This window comes from Equus caballus, chromosome 16, assembly GCF_041296265.1.
Source record: "Equus caballus isolate H_3958 breed thoroughbred chromosome 16, TB-T2T, whole genome shotgun sequence".
NCBI lineage: Eukaryota > Metazoa > Chordata > Mammalia > Perissodactyla > Equidae > Equus > Equus caballus.
In genome coordinates, this window is record NC_091699.1 from 9,698,500 (window position 1) to 9,720,574 (window position 22,075).

Consider the following 22,075-nt stretch of genomic DNA (forward strand, 5'->3'; position numbering starts at 1 on the left):
GCTTGGAGCGTCGGGTGGCCAGCCCTTATGTGCACATCCCCGGATGAGCCTGTAATTAATTACCGTGAATGAGAGTGGCGTTCCCTATGGGACCGCTGCACGTCGCAAGGATTGATCCTCTGACACTCCCGCTGAGGTCCTTAGTCACCTAAGGACACCTTTTGGTAAAGGCCAGGAGGAGCTAATGTCCCTTTTCTTCAGAGCTGAACATGTTCAGTCTCTCATTTCTCTATCAAGCAGTTTGTTGAGACTTTATAAACACAATTCTTTCCAATTTAAAGCCAAATTAAAAGGACAACCAACTCAGCTCACTCCAAGCTCCCTCTAAGCTCCTGCAGCTTAGGAATTCTCTCTAGGTTTTTCTCCACCTAGGAAATGTACCAGTACCCCTCAAAACCTCTAGTCTTAAGACCTTACCCAGCTCATATAAATTCTTCGACCATCAACTTAAAGTAAGGAGGTCCGGGTTTCAGGAGAACTCACCAGGGTCACCTGAAGAATGCAGTGATCCGGGGGCTCAGTGGGCCCTTATTGGTACCGAATGCCGGCTCAGTGTAGATTCCAGGTGGTCTCGGTGGGTTTCTCTGAAATCCTACCAGCTACGCCAAGAAATGTCAATGAAAATATTCCATAACCAATCTATAAATGAAAATTTGGGAGAGTTTATTCTGAGCTAAAATCTGAGGACCGTGGCCCAGGGCCTTTCTTCCTGAAGGAAAAAAGGGCACCAAAGAAGTGAGGTATACAGAGTGATTATATACCCCAAACAGGATGTTTCACATATGATTGAATTGTCCCTCCCACAATAGTCACAAGATTGCCATGTTGGCACAGCACTTGATGGACACAGCAGGTAGTGGGTCTGCTATCTCAGTGGGCGTAGCAGGAGGTAAGTCTATTGTCTCCAGCTGGGTGGTCACAGGTGAGCACAGCAATCAGTTTCTAGCCTAAGGAAAATGCTTAATCCTTAAGGAAATGCCAACATTGGGAGGGGGAGGGAAGTTGCACCTTTATCTCAAGGGCCTTTGTTCTTGCCATAGGGAATCTCTAAAGCAGATATACAATGCATGCTCAACGGCCTCGGTCAGGCCCTTTTGGAAAGACAAGGTCAGGCCACATTAGGTTTACACCAAATGGCTTCCTCATATTATCCAATATATCCTATCGCTTGCCATTTTTATTTGTCACCATCAAACTTTCAAAACAAAAAGAGAGAATGTTGAAAGCAACAAGAGAGAAGAAAATCTTCACAAACAAGTGATCCTCAATAAGATTATCAGCAGACTTCTCATTAAAAACTTTGGAGGCTAGATGTCAGTGGGCTGCTGTATTCATAGTGCCAAAAGAAAATGACTGTCAATCAAGAATCTTACATCCAACAAAACAGTTTTGTGAATGGAAGAGAGAGATTGTCCCAGCTGTTCTGGGAAGGCATCCCCAGGTAAAAGTCTGGAGAGTCAGCTACCATGACACCTGCCCCAAATTAAATGCTCAAGAGAGGCCTGCATGTTCAAATACACTGTTGAGACAATAACTCATATCTATTTGAATAAAGATCTCAATAAAGGTAAATATATGGTCAATTATAAAGGCCACTAGTAGTGTAACAATGATTTTTGACTGTATTTCTGTTTTCTATGTGATTTAAGAAACTAATACATTTTGAAAACAACTATTCATCTGAAAGCTAGTATTATTATAACCATGGTTGTAACTCCATGTTTTATTTTATATATAAATCAAAAGATTAATGCATTTAAAAACAATTATTAGTTTATCTTTTCAGGCATAAAATGTATAAAGATGTAATTTTTTGATATAAATAACTGAAAGGTGTGGGAACAGAGTTGTAAAGGAGCAGAGTTTTTGTATGTTATTGAAGTTAAACTGCTATAAGTTCTAATTAGAGTATTATAACTTTAAGATGTTAAATGTCATTCCCATGGTAACCACAAAGAAACACCTATAGAATGTATACAAAAGGAAATGAGAAAAGAATTTAAATATTTCACTCCAGGAAATCAGCTAAACACAAAGGAAGACAGCAATGCAGGAAATGAGGGACAAAAAAAGTGCTAAGGCATATAGAAAATGAATAACAAAATGATAGAAGCGAGTCCCTCCCTTGCAGTAATTACATAAAAGTAAGTGGATCAGGGGACAGCCTGTGGCTGAGTAGTTAAGTTCACACACTCCGCTTTGGTGGCCCAGGATTTTGCTGGTTCAGATCCTGGGCATGGACATGGCACCACTCATCAGGCCATGCTGAGGTGGCATCCCACATAGCACAACCAGAAGGACCTGCAACTGCAATGTACAACTATGTACTGGGGGGCTTTGGGGAGAAGAAAGGAAGGAAGGAAGGAAGGAAGGAAGTAGAGAGAGAGAGAAAGAAATAAAGAGGAAGATTGGCAACAGATGTTAGCTCAGGTGCCAATCTTTAAAAAAAAAAAAAGTAAGTGGATCAAACTATTTAATTGGCAGACTCGATTAAAAAACATGATTTAACAATTTACTGTGTACAAGGGACTCACTTTAGATAGAAAGATACAAATAGAAAGTGAAAGTATAGAAAAGATGTTCTACACAAATACCACCCAAAAGGGAGCAGGGATGGCTATACTAATATTAGACAAAAGAGATTTTAAATAAAATGCACCCATGTTGATAGCACCATTATTCACAATAGCTAAAATGTGGAAGCAACCCAAGTGTCCATCAATGGGTGAATGGATAAGCAAACTATGGTCTATACATACAATGAAATACTTTTCTGCCTTGAAAAGGAAGGGAATTATGCTATGATAGGAACAAAACTTGAGGACATTATGCTAAGCAAAGTAATTCAGTCATAAAAAGACAAATACTGCATGATTCCACTTCTCTAAGGTACCTAGAATAGTCAAAATCATAGAGACAGAAAGTAGAACAGTAGTGGCCAGGAGATGGGGACAGGGAGGAATGGGTAGTTATTGATTAATGGATATAGTGTTTCAGTTTTACAAGATAAAGAGAGTTCTGGAGATGGCTGATGGTGGTGGTTGCACAGCATTATAAGTGTATTTAACGCCACTGAATTGTACACTTAAAAATGGATAAGATGGTAAACGTTATGTGTATTTTACCACAATAAGAAAAATTTGAGGAAAAACATTTTTTCTCCCCCCATCCAGTCTTGTGACTTATGTGTATATTCAGTCAGGCAAGGAGATGAGTAGGAGAAGCCAGTAGAGAGTAACTAGCACAGGCTAAAGATTCCGGACCACATTTCATACTCCTGAGTGAGAGAGACTTCTCTTTCCTGGTTTTAATCACATTGATCTCAATCATTTCAATGCTTTTTTCCAGAAAATCACATTAAACTGTGAAAAATATGCAATTAAGAAGACCTCATTATTGGCACTGGAAAACATGAAAGAGGGTTAGCTATGAAAATAACTCTGAGCAGTTGATTCACCATGAACAGATGATCTCTGTTGGTTTCAAGTTCCGTGTCAACTCAGCCTATTCTTCAACATCTGCAGAGACAGGACCAAAGGAACTTGAAGAGAACATATGCTTCTTTGGAGACTTTAGCTCACAGCCCATCAATCTAACGGATAACATGAGGAAGAAAATCTGTTGAATATCAGACTATCTGGTTAACCTACGCTTGTCTGTTAATATAAAATAAATCAATATCCTTACCAAGTACAGATTAAAGTACATAAAATCATCGACTAAGCACTAAACAATATCTCAACATATAAAAAAGACCGGAAACGCATTGAGACATCAATCTGAGTCTGACAAAATAAATGTAAAGGGAAAAATAATTTGGAAATTTAAATGGCATCCGTATTCAGTGTTCTCCAGAGAAAGAGAACCAATAGGATATATACGGTATCTAGAATGAGCTTTATTAGGTGGGCTGGCTCACACGATTACGAAAGCTGAGAAGTCCTAGCCTCAGCCATCTGCAAGCTGCAGGCCCAGGAAAGCAGGTGGTATAGCCCCAGTTCAACCTGAAGGCCTGAGAACCTGGGGAGCCCATGGTGTAAGTCACAGTCTGAGTCCAAAGGCCTAAAACCCAGGAGTGCCAACGTCCCAGAGCAGGAGAAGACAGAGGTCCCAGCTCAAGCAGAGCGCAAGTTTGCCCTTCATCTGCTTGTTTGTTCTATTCAGGCCCTGATGGATTGGGTGATGCCCAGCCTCGCTGGTGAGGACGATCTTCTTCACTGAGTCAACTGATTCACTTGCTAATCTCTTCTGGAAACAACCTCATAGACAAACCCAGAAATAAAGTTTTACCAGCTATCTGGGCATCCCTTAGCCCAAGTAAGTTGACACATGAAATTAACCATCACAGCGTCTAATAAATTTGGATGTCGCCCATGTTGCTACTGTTGATCAAGACCCTCTTCTCTATTCTGCCCTCCTGCATCTCTCTGCTTGATTCCCCTTTTTGTCTATTTTCATTTCTCCCTCTGCTTCTTTCCTAGGTCATGCTGTTTCATTCTTACTGTGCCTTTCCAAGTCATCTCTACCCAACCCATCCCCTATCCTCTCTTTTACCATCTGTTTCTCCCCAACTCTCCCTTACTCACTCCATTTCTCTGGTTCTTTTTTGTCTCCTTTCTTCTCATCTCCTATCCCATCTAGACATTCACAGGGATGAAATTAATATGTACCTTACCCAGGAAGTCACACTTTCCAGTGGGCCAATGGGAATATAATCACACCCTGGTGGGCCCAGTCAGTTGGATGGAATTTGGAACAGAACACAGGGTGTCAAAGGACAGGGGCCAGTCACCTCCCCCAGTCCAAGTTCAGGGGCCTCTAAGAGGGATGACTGTGAAGGAGAACATTGGGGAGTAGTAGGGCCTGGCTGCAGGAGGAGGATGTTGGGGGAGCATCTCCCAAGGGGATTGGGGCCTGTAGAATCCTAGGATGCGGGAGGGCATGGCATCCTGTGGTTGCTGTCCAGGGACTTGAGGGGAGAGGCTGGGGACCAGGGAGAGTATCCACCTCCAGAGTGGGGACTTCACAGGGAGTAGAGCAGAGAGGGGAGATGACGAAGGGCTTTAAGCAGGATAGCCAGGCAGCAGGTGGCATCCACATGGCCAAAGTTAGAAAGGCCAAGTTGAGATTTTAACAGAAAGGGACTCAGTTCTGAAACTTGTAGCCAAGAGAACCCCCTGGAAGCATCTCACGGTGGGGCTGAGCTTTCAGCCAGCAGGATGGGTGGGGGCTTGGATTTTAACATCCACAGCAATCCCCCCACACACACCCAGGGTGTGCAGGACACGGAATGGGGGTACCCCAAAGGGCAGTTTTGAAGTGGAAAGAAGGAAACTCAATCCCCAGAGAGTAACTCTTCCTGCAACTGCTTCCTGGGAGGCAGGAAACCGTGAGAGTAGGGTGGGGGGTCTTGAGAGGGTGGGGCCAGTATGAGTGGAGCCTGGGCTTCCTACCCTGCCCTGGCCTCCTCAGGTTCTGTCCTTCCTTCCCCTCAATGAAATTCCAGTCTCTGGGAGCAGATTCATCTGGAAGGTTGGTATCCAATGGAGCAGGGCTGCCTCTATCACACTCAAGTTGAATGTTTCAACAAATGCAAGATAAAGTCTTAGAGTTGTGAGGCCCACTTACATTAAATGCTGAATTTTCTTCTTATGTTGAAAATAGTTTAAGTTAAAAAAGCTGTTTGTGAGGCGTAAAGACTGACAAAGTGTTTCTCCTTGAACAACTCCTATCAGGCTTTTCTGAGCTCTTTTTCAACTAAGCCTGCCATTTGGGTGTCGATCTAAATAAAAGTAAACTGAATCAACCTCAAAAAATAATGTTTATTTGGGAATAGCAGAGGAATTGTAATTCAGAACAGCAGGATACAGCAACCATAGGCAAGTCCATAGAGACAAAAGGAAGGTCAGCTTTTGTTAGGTTTTAGGAGGGAATTTAGGGAGGTTGTTTTGAGTCAAAGTTTACTGGAGAAGGACAAGAGTTCAAGTTTGTGGTTGTTTCTTATTGGGTGCAAGCTATGGCTAGTGCATTGTTGCTGGGCAGGGAGAGATATTCCTTCCTTTTCTTAACAGCAGGAGATGAAATTCCCATGTGAAAAGTGTCCTCCCTTGTACCAGAAGAAAAGTAATATTCTCATCATCATGGATCAGAAGTTGAGACCGAGAGAATTTTATACAAAGAACTCTATACAAATAGACCTTGTTTTCTTCCTTCTTTCTCTTGGTTATTCAGGCAGCAATGAGTGGTACATGCATGGAGCTTCCCTTTCGGGGCTTCCTGAGTCCACTTTAAATGACATTTTCCTTTATTTATTTTTACATTTACCCCTTTCATCAAGATCTTTCCTTGAAAGCATTGCTGATCAAGAATCAGGTTGTCCATATTTAGAGGTTTTTGTTCCTTGGTGCCAGGAAGAAATTTTCCTGGTTGTCATGTCCCACATCAGAGGGAAAGTGCATAGCAATTGGAAACCATTGAGGCCATATCTGGGTAACAAGGAAGGGCAGGAGGGAGAGCTCTCAGGTACATACCATATAAAGTCTATATCTTGTCAAGGTGGTAAGCATTGGAGATTCTCTCAAAGTGCTGAGCTAACATCATGCTATTGGGGGCATAACTTTGCAAAGATTTGACAGACAACAAGTACAAAGCTTAAAAATAATTATGCAAAATAAGATGAGGATCAGAATAATGATCTCAGTTTGTATAACAGTCTTAAATTAGAAGCCCAAACCTGAAGATAACCAGCTAAAGAGATTAAAGGACCACATATTGTCAGATGAAATTTGCTGTAGCCAATGTGCTTGTTCTATGATTTTATGCAATTGGGTTTTTACTTCTTTAGAGAAACCTATCCATGTGCAACAAGTGATATTTACTGTCACATAAATGCCTCTTTGCTCAGCAAGTAGCTAACCGAGGGCTATGCAATTCCCAAAAATCCAAAATTCCTTAGCCAACAAGTCAAGTGATTGTTGTTGGGCTGCTCCTGCTTTGGCCAGGAATTGGATAATTCTCCAAATGTTAGGGAGAGATTTCTGATCATGCATTCATTGGCACTTACTCCAGCCTATGGGAGAAAATGTCTCCATACAGAAGCAAACCTGGAGCTTTCCCCTTTAGGGAATAGATTGGGAGATAAAGATAAGAGCATTGTCTTTCCAAGAAAGTGGGGGAGAAAATAAGGTGAAACAGCAACAGTGAGAAAAAGGTATACAGGCCTGGTTCAGTAACCTTGGTAAAGCTGTCTCCTTCTGCTGTCATCCGCTTTAATTCCTGGAAATCATCCCTTTCTGGTTACCAGTCCATGTGCAGCTCTAGTCAAGATTTGGTGCTTTCTTTAGATGTGACACATGAATTCCAGAGTCGATTCCTTGGAGTTTGGTGATTCAAGGGTTGGTTAATAGTATCTGACACATTCCTTCCAGCAAGGTTGGAGGGGAGATTTCTGAAGTTGTCATTTCCAGCAGAGAAAAGCTGTGGGCAGCAGATTATGATGTCTGGTATTTCTGTCTCCTGAGACCACACTGTAGAAAGATTGTTTCACCAAAGTATGATTATTCTCTATGGATTTGATGAGACCTTTGCAAAACTGAAGTATATCCCCTCTTGTCAGCGGTGGATCAAAGGAAGCAAGGGCTACTCATGCATTGGGCAAACTGTCATAAGGAGAACAGCTTCTTATCGACAGATTCTTATGCAAAGACATAATTTGTCATGAAAATAAGGATATTTAATAAGAGTTTGAGAATTCTGGAAGGATTAGGTAGGGAGAAAAACATAAACGCTTCAAGCTTTGTTGCAAAGATACACTTTACCAAATTATAGATAGCTTAAAGGAGAGGAGTAAAAAGGGTCCTTTAAATATGGAAAACAAAATATCAAGGCAACCAGTTTCACATTAGGGTTTTAGAGGTTCCCACCTAGCTTAGTCTTATCATCTTAAGAGTTATCAAAAAGCTATGTTCTAGAGTACTTGTCAAAGTATTTTCTAAGAATCTCTTTGAAGATGATGCACTTTTGCAGGAAATTTTTTGCCAAAGCATCAGAGTAAAACACTAAAACTGTCTGTAAGTTTCAAAACAGTTAAGAAGAGCAATGGTTAAATATTTGATGAGAGTTTATTATAATGCAATTGACAAGGACAAGTTATTTCTGTGATATAAAATACCTTAAGTGTTAGAATTATGACTGATAACATTATATCATAATTTTAAGAATTTCATATAATTTCTAGAATACTTATATTAATAAAATTCATCCATACAATATAACCTAAAAAAGATTTATCATAATTTATTGGACAATGCTTCCTATATAATTTAACATACCAAATAAACCTAATCAGTGTAATGTCTCTCTTTTATAAGGAGAAAGAACAAATCTTTTGAGATGTTTCAGAGGCCCTCTGGAAAATTCCAAAGTTAGTTCAAGGTCAAGAAGATTTTATTTATAATTTGATTCTTGGGAAGCTTGTCAAAAATAAGAAAAGGTTTTAAAACATTTGATCAAAAAGGTCACTGTGAAGCAATACTTAGCTATCCATTCAACTAAAGTGACAAAAGATTTTAAAGGCAAATACAGAAAGTCATACAATTGTGAAAAGCTTTAGCTCTTTTAATATTGAGAAGACTTAGTTTTTCTAAGTAATCAAAGCTCTGATAAAGATAACATGGAGCACAGGAAACATTTTCATAAGACACAGAATCTTCGCTTCCTAGGCAGATTACACTAAAGGTAAAGGAAAACTGTTTGTTTTTTTTTTTAACCAAGGGCAGACTAGTAATCTAAGAAAATTTTGTCCTAACAGAGAGAAAACCGAATTCTAACTTTGCATCAGTGTATTTTTGATATTAAAATTCCCTTTTTTTCTTTTTAATTTAAATAAATCTATTCCAATCTTAGCTTGACCACACATAACATTCCTTTCTCAAGTTTCCTTTTCCACAAACCTTCTACAACTTTCTACATCCATTTTGGTTTTATCCTATCTTTTTCTGTCTTATTCTGGAACAATCACTTTATTTTAGGACAAAATTATTCTCCTTTTTCCTTGAACAAAAATGCATCTTCATTCCTCATACTTCTTTTATTGAAAACACACATCCTACTTTCTTTGCCTACTTTTCATTCATAATCATTTTCTCAATTTCAAAAATTTACAAAGTTTATCTAGAAAAGAAGTGATGCAAGGCAGTTGTGACAGAATAATTATAGATTTACTCTTAGAGGATAGCATAACTGCATGTGCGTTACTTTAAATATATGTAAACTCTTCCTACATAATATGGTTAAAATAAACCATATGGTTTTTGGAAATTGCCATATGAAATTTACTTGTGTCTACAGGGTTATTCTAACATTGCTTTGCTAGACTGGAAATTATAGAATAGGTAGGGGCAGCAAGATCCCCACATTATTGTGAAGAGGGTTGCTATAAGTTGAGTAGGCAGCATGAAAATTTGAAAGATGGGACAAGAATTTCTAAATTGATGGCAGAGCTATAGATATCGGGGAAGCCATCCCAACCATCCATGAAGTTACAAGAAATGGAGAAAGTTATTTTAAATAAAGATTGCTGCCAGGCTGTATAAATCTGAGAAGACAAAGCAACAAAGTATGAGCCTATTAAGGAGTGATTATAGCCTGGCCTTGAGGAGTTATCACTGTGCGTGTATGAGACAGAAAGGGTGGTTGTTCTTGTACAGGCTTTTTAAACTGGCCACACAGAGCCTTTTGTTGCTCAACTTACTGTAGTATAAGAGCAGTGGCTTTCAAACATGTTGGATTATTCCACATTAAGAAATATAGTGTAAAGCCAGCCCTGATAGCCTAGTGGTTAAAGTTTGGTGCTCACCAATTTGGCAGCCTGGGTTCACCCCCAGTCACAGAACCACACCACCCGTCTGTCAGTTTCCATTCCATGCTGTAGTGGCAGCTCACATAGCACTAGAACTACCTATAACCAGGATATACCACCATGTCCTGGGGCTTCGGGGAGCAGAAAAGGAAAAGAGGAAGATTGGCAACAGATGCACCTCAGGGTGAATCTTTCCCTGCAAAAACTGAAATATCTACTCAAAAAAAAGAGTATGTATAATGACTCAGCACATACCTTCATATAAAACAATAAAAGTAATTGAAATAAAAGTTTAATAAACTGACGTGTATTTCCTATTTTCAGTATACACCTCTATTTTGTACTTTATATAATTATTCTTTTATTTATATATAGATAAATAATTCTATAATAAATCTATGAATATAGATAAAATTGAATATATATATTACCCACTTATCTATTTAGAGAAATATAGATAACATGTATATTTTCTATTTAAATAAATATTAATTATAACTCACCAATGGTCTGTTACCACAGTTGGAAGGATGAGAAGGACTGTAAGTAAATCATTCCACAGTAGGAGAAACTCTCATTGGAGTTCCACTACTTCTACTTTTTCAAAGGTGTGCTTATGGCTTTGTCTGAATTGTGCACACAGTTCGTGCAGACTTAATTCATGCTCATTACTTTAAGTGTTCTGACATTTTCTCTTTGGTCCACTTTGTATTTTCGGCTCTTCTTCCATCTTTTTAGACTATGTGTAATGTTTGCTTTCCAGTGAAAACTAGGAAGCAGGCAATTGTGAACTCTCATATTTTAGCATCCTGTAGTAGATTAGCAATTTATAAATACATTTCAAAATTTTTAGAAGTATATTCTTCCTCATAATATTTTTTAATGTGGCATAAAATGTGTTTATTAGGAGACCAAAATATCTTTTGTCTTTCTGTAAAAATTAAAAAGCCAAAAGTAGATAAACTTATGTTTAGTATTTAACATTTATTGTATTTAGGAATAATTTAGATATTCAATGAATATACTTTATTTAGTTTAACTTAGCATAAACTTTGATCTTATCTACACTTATTTAAATTATTTGCTTTTGACAATTATGCTTGGATTAGACACTAAATAGTTAACCATCATCTTAAGTTCTTTTTCTTGTTGACAAATTTTGTAGCAGAAATAGCATGAGCTTATCTGACTAGTAAACCCAGGTAGAAAAAGTATGTTTGCATCACATTCTGAATTTATATTTATAATTCTGAATACATGCCTGTTTTATTAAACCAACAAACTTAAGCTAGCTTTTATTTATTAAAGATTAGTCAAGATCACACGAACTTGAAAAACATTAGGGCTGGTTTCTATATTTCTAACAGTTTTAGGAATTCTTAATTTATATAAATGTTTAAATTTTTAAGCCAATTAGGTAGAGCTCTTTACAAATTAATTTTAGCAATACCATCTGGAGGAAGAAAAATATATACAGAGATAGATGTACATACATAGACATACAGACAACACAGAGATTTAAAAAATTTTAGTCATGTCTCAAGTTCAAAACTCAAAAGAATAGTTGGATCCATACTGTGTTTCTAGCAAATGGACTAAGTTAAGGTTACCTTCTCAGATGGCCAAGATGTTTACTAAAGACTTTTTTTATTTGCATGCTCTAAGAATTCTTTTAGACCTGTTTTGGAGTCATTTTGTCTTTTCAAATGTTCTGCATACCAATGAAAGAATGAATTCTGTTGCCTCTGAGAGGTTTTGAATTCTCTCTTTTAAGGGTGCCCCTTAAGGAGGATTTATCTAAGTTTCTCCAGAATGGCCATTACAACTCCAAATTATCCAAAGTTCACTCATTTCAAGAAAGACATAAGATCCTGGCCCACAGACCAGGTGGAACATATTTTGCCTTTGGATTCCCTAAAACACCTTTTCTTTGAGGGGCTCTGTTTTTCAATAGCTGTTATAAAACACAAGGAATAATATCCCTTCCCCCTTTTGGAACAAAATGTGCGGCATTACCGGGGAGCTTCAATAAATAGAAATAGAAAACAAAAGAATACTCACCAGGAAGGGTGAAGCATTCACAAAAACAAAAACAGATTCTGAATAAAGTCGGAGAGCTTAACCAAAGGGAAGGAGATTGAATCTGACAGAAGACTTCCTAAACTGAAAGAAAAAAGATGACTCACAGAAACAAAGAGCACAAAGGACTCAAGTGGGCACCTCACACAATCTCAAGAGTTGCTAGTTCCTCATTGTTTTGTCTCGTTTGATCACCATGTAATGTCAAGCTAAATAAAGAGGTAAATTGAGCCAAGCTCTGAAACTAATGAACTTATTTGGAAATAGCAGAGAAATTGAAATTCATAAGAAGCAGGCTATGGCAAACCATAGGCAAATCCAAAGAGACAAAGGGAAGTTCAGCTTTCATTGGGTTTTAGGAGGAAATTAGGGAGGATTGTTTTGAATAAAAGTTCATTGGAGGAGAACAAGAGTTTGAGGTTGTGGTGGTTTCTTAAAGGCTGCAAGCGGTGGTTAGTGCATTGTTGCTGGGGCTGAAGGAATCTTCCTTCCTTTCTTTTTAAAGCAGGAGACGAAATTCCCACGTGAAAAATGTCCTCCTTTGTCCAGAAGAAAATTAACATTCTTATCATCACAGATAAGAAGTGGAGACTGAAAGAATTTTATACAAAGAATTCTATACAAATAGACCTTGTTATCTTCTTTCTTCGTACTGGTTACACACGCTGCAGTGACTAATACATGCATGAAGGGGGCCCCCTTCAGGGTTTCCTGACTCCATTTTAAATGAGACTTTCCTTCATTTATTTCCACATGGGCTTCCTGTTCCTCTCCGCACTCTCCAATTTTGGCAACAGTCCTCCTAAATCACTTTCTCTATACTCCTTCACCTTCAATATCTGACCAGGTTCCTCATCCTCGACCATCCTCCGGTGATGTCTGATCACTCTGACTTGCCTTTTGCAAGAATCCTGTTAGGTTGCTTTAGCCAGAATGCTCCTTTTACTCCTGATGTTTCCTCTTCATAATTTTCCATCCACTGACCCCCACCCTGCTCCTTGGCTATAAATTCCCACTTGCCCTTATTGTGTTCAGAGTTGTGCTCAATCTCTCTCCCCAACTCCAAACTCCATTGCAGTGGTCCCTATACCTATTGCAATAGTCTTTCCCTTGAACAAAGTCATCCTTACCATCATTAATAAGTGTCATTTTTTTAACAAGATGAATGTCCTGCAAGTGTTCCAAGTGTGATTCAGCTGATGTGGGCTATGGTTAGATCCAAGGACACAACTCATATCCACCATGAATGTGGCCAAGACCTTTGAATATGGTGGGATATAATTCTCTTAATGAGGTTACATTACACGGCAAAGCTGAAGGGGGTCTTCCAGCTGTAATTAAGGTCCCTAATTAGTTGACTATAAGATCATCAAAAGGGAGAGTTCCCTCAGGGTCAGCACTTTTAAAAGTGTATACAGATCAGACACAGAAGAAATCAGAAAGAAGTCAAGCCAAAAACGGTATTCTGCTGGCTTGGAAAAACAATCAAAAGAAAGATAACCAGTAACTAATAAAATGGTTGACTACAGGAGTGGGAGGGAATAGAGTGAAAGTGATAGAAGGGTGACATTTGAACAGTTTTCATTTGGAACTTTTAATATATTAAAAAATAAAGTTAAATCAACAAGGATGGGGAAAAAACCTTTGAAATTGAAAACAAAGTAATAAATGAGCCTATTTGTATTTCAAATGAATACCAAAATCACATAAAAGAAATAAACAAATTCAAGCAATTTTTGAACACCGTAGTTTTAATATATACCATCACTCAAGAAAAAGACAGCAGTAACTGCAAAGAATTTTTAAGTCTGCTTGACTAGTTAATTTTTTTGCAGTGGCGTGAGTGTAGCAATTCTGAAATTTTTGTATGTATTGTATGACTGAGCATGCGATTAAATGTACTGAGGTTGTGGAGCCTAGGTTTCCCAGTAGTGGAGAAAAGAAATGCAGACACATAATGGGGAAGCAGATGATAAGTCTCAAGTGTTGAATTAGAGAAATGATTGATTGAGGCGGGCAAGTACAAGATTGAGGTTGGGAAGGGAAAGTACAAGATGAGCCTAGGGCATCTTTTGCTGGAAAGGAATGAAATATTCACAAAAATAAGGGATAAGTGAAAATGAAATAGGAAACAGATTGAATGGGCTCCCACTGGCCAATTTTGGGATAATTTTGGCACCAAAATAAAGAATGATTTTTTGCAATGGCATCTATGGAGCTTGGAAGACATTACTCTTATCTATACAATAGGAAGAAAAGTTAAACCAACTGAAAATCAACAACCCTTCTTTCTTAGATCCATCAGAGAATTGAGGTCAGAGTGCAAATCACTGCCTCCAACATTGAAGAGAGAGACAGCTGGATACAGAGAATTAAAACTTACTGGAGCAGTAATACTGGAGCAGAAACCTCTGTGGGGACCAGGTTACAGGAAATGCAAGGATAGGAAAACCCAAACTGTAATTGACAAGTTGCTGGAGGCAGAATGTGGACAAGTTTGAGATTTAAAAATTCCAGAGGACCCAAACTTTTGTGAGTTTTGCCTCCAGGAGCCTTACCAGATTCTCATAGTGAAGATGTCACCAATCAACTGCCCCAAGTAACTCAAAGGAGGGTTTGGAAGCACTCATCTGTTTCTCCAAATCGTTTTTTAGTTATGCTGAGAGATGCAATCACCAGCTACCCTGAACTAGTCCAAACCCACCATAACAGCAACATCTGCACAGACAGGCCAAGAAGTGCCAAAGAGATTACCTTCATTTAATGCTAAGATCTCCATCCCAAGAGGAGCTTAGCCTTTATTACCATAACATGCAATGTATGTGGAAGTATATTTTCCAAATGCACCTGTGCAAGCTTATACCTACCCCTACATGTGATGATTGAACTTCCCTGAATATTCATTCCCCATCTGAAATAAAAGGCCCCTGCATTCCTTGCTTGGGGTGCCACAGCTTTGGAAGGGATTTCCTGTGGTATCCTTTATTTGCTGCAAGTAAATTTTACTTTGTGTGACAACCACTTCTGGTGAAGGCTTTGATTTCAACTCACCAAGTGGCCCCAATTTGGTTTGATAAAATTTGTCAACCATGAAGGGATCTCTGTCCCTCTGAGGTTTCAGTCCTCTGGCCACCCCATTCTCCAATGGATGGAGCAATGGGCCACAGCAGCATTCTCAGGCTAACCCATTCACAATACCAGGGAGTGAGGATTGGACTTCATGAGGAAGACCCCCTTCTTGGTGCTTGTGATGTCAGCTTGACATCACTGCCCCATTAGGAGACCCAGCGACTGCACTAGGCACTTTGCTCAGAAGATCCCTCAGTGGAAGTTAAGTGGCATCAACCCCAAAGCATGGCTATAAGAATTAGTTTTTAGTTGTCACAGAAAGGTTATTTAAGCCTGGTTTAAGGAATTAAGGGATTGCATAACCTGGCCATTGGAGAGGCCGAATGCTTTGGGTCCAGTAAAATGGGGGCGATCTGACCCTCAACTAGTCATTCCTGGAGGTTGAAGTCCTGGAGTGATGATGTATGAGCTCAAGCCCCTCGGGAGTCACTAAATCTGTCTTGTGTGTGTTCAGGCCCCTCTGGAGTTTCTGAGTCTGTCTCTTTGGTCAGGGATGCCTGATGTTGATCTTGTTTTCTGAAGTCTAGCTTTTCAGACTCCTATATCCCCCTCTTTTCCTTGCTTTCTTTATTGGCATCCCCTGGGTAAAACCCAGCATCCACCAGTTTTCTCTGTTCCCCTCCTTGAGCATACTTCTTTCTCTTTAGTTACTCAGCTTGGGTCTGGTTTTAGTCTACTAGCATGCTAAACCTCCTCTGGGCAAAGTATAAGTTACCACTGGGAGGTTGGAAACAGACCATAAGAAAAGACCCTAGAGTATGGGCGAGGGTTCTCCCCAGCACTTTCCACCCTTCTCTAGGCTCTCTCCTGCCACAGTGCTCTTGGAAGCAGTGGTGGTGGCACAGAGGGGAAGGCATTCAGGATGCAGTGAGGGGTGGGGTGGCCCAGTACCCCCTGCCCTATCACAGCAGCCACAGTGGCCTTGAGAACTGGGTCACGGCCACAGGCAGTAGCCATAGCCATCGTAGCAGCAGTGGTGGTGGAAGGGGTGGCTTGAGGGTGGGTGGATGCCTGGGTTCAGGGGCCCTGCACTCCAGCCAGCTCAGCCCCAGTGCCATGACCAGAGGCGGTGGTGGCAGAGGGGGCTCAGTGCTCACTTGCTTCACTGTGGGCTAAACAGCAAGGCTAGGCTGGAGCCAGAAGACCTGTCAGCATTATGCCAGTACATAGAGGCTTCTAAAGCCAGGGATGGTGCCAGCCCTTTTGAGATAGAGTTAGCATGAGAGACTCCATGTCTAAACCCACCCCCATCTTAGTCTCACAGTGTGCTTTGGAGAAATGCTTAGAATTGCACATGGGCAAGCTAATTAGAAGCCAATCAATAACCAGCAGAGAGTATAACTTGTTAGCAGAAGATTCAAGCCCTCTGCCCAAACTGTTCCTTCTCTCCCTGATAAGAAAATAAATAATGTTTTCTTAGATTCCTCAGGAATGTCACATCAGCAGATCCAAAACTTTCATCTAAGGAGATGTGGCCAGTGGTCTGTGGTCATCCAACCCTTGGCACTCCTGAGCCCCCTCCCTTCTCCCTCCTTCTTTAATTACACTCATATGTAAATATCAGTTTCTTTACCCTTTGCATCCCTGAGCTTCACATATGCATGAAGCTAGCGTTGAGATTAGAGCACTGACCTCCTCCTCTCACAACACAAATAGAAGGTTACAAATTCCTAGAGCCCAGGTGGCCTCACGCTGAAGTCTTGGCTAATTACAGGTCTTTGTAAGAAAGTGAAGCTTCCCAGGCCCCAAATCCTCAGCTTCCTGGCACTGGAATCTACCTCCATCACAGAGGCAGACAACCAAGGACACTCACCGACGGATTCCCTTATCTTGCCCTACCCCTCTCTGCAAACAGCCATATTCCTCACAACCTTTAAAACTTCTTGCCTCCCATCTTTTGTGGAGATGAATTTGAATGCTTACTCTTCTGCTGGCTAACGTCATCTGAAATAAAACTCCCTTTTCCTTGCCACAAGCCTGGGGTTTCATGGTTTTCTTTTGGTTCCTCTTGTGTGGTGGGTAAATGAACCTGTGTTTGTGTTCATTAACACTTTCACTTACAATTGGAAGGCACACACTAAAAGATTGAGGGCTGACCCAGAGGAAATCAGAAACCTGACAAAGGACCTGTTAACTACCCTCTTCACAAGGTGAAGAAAAGTCACCTGTTCTGTTAAAAGCTAGGAAACAAGCAGATAATGATTATGTCCCCAGATCAGAAATTCGAAGGCCCAGTGAACAGACTGTGCCAGGGACAGACCCGGTGTGGAATCCCAATGACCCTGATGATCAAGAAAATCTAGGAAATTTTTTGAGTCTGCTTTTCAAAGCCATGAAAAGCTAGCCACATGTTAACCGGTTTAAATTAAGAGAAGTCTAACAAGGCCCTGAGGAAAACACCTCTGACTTTCTTTCAGAGGCTGCAGGCCTGCCTCAGGTGATATACAAATTGGGACCCCAAGCTCCAGGGCAGTACAGGGGTTATCAATACCTATTTCACATCTCAAAGTGCTCCAGACATCTGTAGGAAACTCCAAAAGTTGGCTATAGATCCTCATAATAATTCTGCACAACTAGTAGAGGCTTCCTTTAGCATGTTCAAAAACTGGGATGTAACTAAGGATGAAAAAGAGATTAGATGGTAAAAAGTAAGCCCCAACAAAGTGGGGGCTAATCAATGCACATACTGCAGATAGGAAGGGCATTGGCAGTGGGATTGTCTGAACCATCCCCAGAGAGGGAAGGGATTGAACAGGACCAAGCCATGGCAACTTCTCTTGATTACAGATGAGATGTGACAGGGCTGTGGGGCTCCCCAGTTGGCTTTAGGCAACCAAATCCATATCTCCCCTGAGGAGCCCTGGGTGACACTGACAGTGGGAGGAGAGCATGTTGAATTCTTGCTCAATACTGGAGCCACATTTTCAGTGTTGAACGTCCAAAAGGTAAAACTTTCCAAGAAAAAGTGTGACATAAAAGAAATATCAGGAAAAGGAGAGACCAAAATTTTCTGGAGCCCTGAACCAGTGAAATAGGGTCAAAAATGTTGAATTATTTTTTTTCTGTATGTACTGGAATATTCTCTTCCCCTTCTAGGTAGGGACATACTAAATGAGGGGCCTCAATAAGCTGGAAACAAGATAAAATAGAGGTCCAAGTCCCTAAAAGTCAGGGAGTTGAGCTCATGGCCCTATTGCAAGATACACCAACACCTGAGAAGGAAGAGATTTCCCTAAATGTTTTAAATTGAGTTAACTGAGGAGTATGAGCACAAGGACAGGTTGGATGAGCAGCCAGTACCATGCCAGTAAGGGTAAAATTGAAGCAGACAGATCACTGGCCCTGGGTAAAGCAATACCTCTTGAAGCCAGAAGTCATAAGAGGAATTCTTCCTGTAATCAATAGGCATTCAGAACACGAACTGATCAGGCCATGTAGATCCCCATGGAACATTTCCATTTTACCAGTTAAAAAGCCAGGACTCACAACACAAGATGGAATAAGATGTAAGAAAAACAACTTAGGAGGGGAGGAGGATAGGGACTGAATCGGTTTAGACTAAGGAAATAAGAGGCCATTGGATTCTGGACTATCTTATACATGAGATTCTGAATACAAACCTCATGGTAACCACTAAGCAAAAAGGCAGAACAGATACACAATAACAAATGAGAAAACAAAGAAATACATCATAAAAAAAAAACTATATAATTCAATGGGTAGGCCAAAACACACAGGACGAGAAACATAGGAAATGCAGAAGTGGAAAACGAGTGATAAAATGACAGCATGAAGCCCTCATATATCAATAATCACCCTAAATGCAAATGAATTGAATTCTACAATAAAAAGACAGAGTGGTGACATGGATTTAAGAACAAGACCCAACAATATGCTGCCTCCAGGAAACACATCTCAGCACCAATGACAAACACAGGCTCAGAGTGAAGGGATGGAAGACAATACTCCAAGCAAATGGCAAACAAGAGAAAGCAGGTGTTGCAATACTTCTATCAGACAAAGTAGACTTCAAGAAAAGTCAGGTAAGGAGAAACAAAGAGGGGCAGTATATAATGATCAAACAGACACTCCATCAAGAAGAAATAACACCTATAAACCTCTATGCACTCAACACAGGAGCACCAAAGTTCATAAAGCAACTATTAACAAACCTAAAAGAAGATGTTAAAAATAGCATAATAATAGTAGGGGACCTCAACATTCCACTCACATCACTGGCTAGATCATCCAGACAGAAAATCAATGAGGAAACAGTGGAATTAAATGAAAAGCTAAACCAGTTGGACTTAATAGACATATATGGAACACTCCATCCAAAAACAGCAGAACACACATTCTTCTCAAGTGAACATGGAATATTCTCAAGGATAGACCATATGTTGGGAAACAAGGCAAGTTTCAATAAATTTAAGAAAATTGAAATAATAACAAGCATCTTTTCCAATCACAATGCTATAAAGCTAGAAATTAATTACAAGAAAAAAGCTGAGAAAGGGACAAAGATGTGGAGACTAAACAATATGCTATTGAACAAGCAATGGATCACTGAAGAAATTAAAGGAGAAATCAAAACATATCTGGAGACAAATGAAAATAACATACTATACCAACTCATATGGGATGCAGCAAAATCTATATTAAGAAGGAAATTTATCACAATACACACATGCCTTAACAAACAAGAAAAAGCCCAAATAAGCAATCTGAAATTACACTTAACTGAATTAGAAAAAGAAGAATAAACAAAACCCAAAGTCAGCAGAAGGAGAGAAATAATAAAAATCAGAACAGAAATAAACGCTATTGAAACAAAAAAAGCAGTAGAAAGGATGAATGAAACAAAGAGCTGGTTCTTTGAGAAAATAAATAAAATTGAGAAACCCCTAGCCAGACTTACAAAGAAAAAAAAGGGAGAAAGCTCAAATAAACAAAATCAGAAATGAAAGAGGGGAAGTAACAACGGATACCAAAGAAATACAATGGATTACAAGAGAATACTACGAAAAACTGTATGCCAACAAAATGGACAATCTAGAGGAAATTGATAAATTCTTAGACTCTTAGAACTTCCCAAAGCTGAATCAATAAGAAACAGACAATCTGAATAGACCAATCACAAGGAAAGAGATTGAAACAGCAATCAAAAGCATCCCAAGGAATAAAATCCCAGGACCAGGGGCTTCCCTGGGGAATTCTACCAAACTTTCAGAAAGGATTTAATACCTATTCTTCTCAAGCTATTCCACAAAATTAGGGAAGAGGGAACACTTCCTAACACATTCTATGAGGCCAATATCACTCTGATACCAAAGCCTGACAAGGACAACACAAAATGTAAACTACAGGCCAATATCGCTGATGAACATAGATGTAAAAATCCTCAACAAAATTTTGGCAACCCGAACTCAAGAATACATCAAAAGGATCATACATCATATCAAGCGGGATTTATACCCGGGACACAAGGATGGTTCAACATCCACAAATCAATCAACATGATACACCACATTAACAAAATGAGGAATAAATACCACATGATCATCTAAATAGATACAGAGAAAGCATTTGACAAGATCCAACTGCCATTTATGATAAAAACTCTGAACAAAATGGGGATAGAAGGAAATTATCTCAACATGATAAAGGCCATATATGACAAACCCACAGCCAACATCATACTCCATGGGCAAAAACTGAGCACCATCCCCCTGAAAACAGGAACAAGACAAGGATGCCCACTACCGCCACTCTTATTCAACATACTACTAGAGGTTTTGGCCAGAGCAATTAGGCAAGAGAAAGGAATAAAAGGAATCCAAATAGGGAGGGAAGAAGTGAAACTCTCGCTGTTTGCAGATGGCATGATCTTATATATAGATACACCAAAGAATCCATCAGAAAACTAATAGAAATAATTAACAACTACAGTTAAGTTGCAAGGTACAAAATCAACTTACAAAAATCTGTTGCATTTCTATACTCTAATAACAAATACAGAAAGAGAACTCAAGAATACAATTCCATTTACAATCGCAACTAAAAGAATAAAGTACCTAGGAATAAATTTAACCAAGGAGGTGAAGGACTTATACTATAAACTATAAGACATTACTGAAAGAAATTGATAATAACATACAGAGATAGAAAGAGATTCCATGCACATGGATTGGAAGAATAAACATATTTAAAATGTCCATACTATCCAAAGCAATCTACAGATTCAATGCAATCTCAATCAGAATCCCAATGACATTCTTCATGGAAATAGAACAAAGAATCCTAAAATTCATATGGGGCAACCAAAGACCCAGAATTGCTAAGGAAATCCTGAGAAAAAAGAACAAAGCTGGAGGCATCACAATCCCTGACCTCAAAGTGTACTACAAAGCCATAGTGATCAAAACAGCATGGTACTGGCACAAAAACAGGCACACAGATCAACGGAACAGAATTAAAAGCCCAGAAATAAAACCACACATCTACGCATAGCTAATCTTCGAGAAAGGTGCCAAGAACATACAATGGAGAAAAGAAATTCTCTTCAATAAATGGTGTTGGGAAAACTGGACAGCCACATGAAAAAGAACGAAAGCAGAAGATTATCTCACACCATACACAAAAATAAACTCAAAATGGATCAAAGACTTGAAGATACGTCCTGAAAGCATAAAACTCCTGGAAGATAATATAGGTAGTACATTCTTTGACATCTAACTTCAAAGGATCTTTTTGAACACCATGTCTTCTCAGACAAAGGAAACAAAAGAAAAAATAAACAAGTGGGAGTACATCAGACTAAAGAGCTTCTGCAAGGCAAAAGAAACTAGGATCAAAACAAAGAGACAACCCAGCAACTGGGAAAAAATATTTGCAAATCCTATATCTGACAAGGGGTTAATCTCCATCATATATGAGGAACTCACACAACTGAACAATAAAAAAACAAACAGCCCAATCAAAACATGGGCAGAGGATATGAACAGGCAT

At 39.5% G+C, this 22,075-nt stretch overlaps 1 long non-coding RNA gene across 1 annotated transcript; it reads left to right on the top strand.

Annotated features, from left to right (window-relative positions):
• The first annotated feature begins 1,974 nt into the window (after positions 1-1,974).
• Positions 1,975-4,374, top strand: LOC138918113 (uncharacterized). The gene is made up of 2 exons (XR_011427102.1): positions 1,975-2,144; positions 3,349-4,374. It is a non-coding gene; the product is annotated as an uncharacterized lncRNA (long non-coding RNA).
• Positions 4,375-22,075: the final 17,701 nt, after the last annotated feature.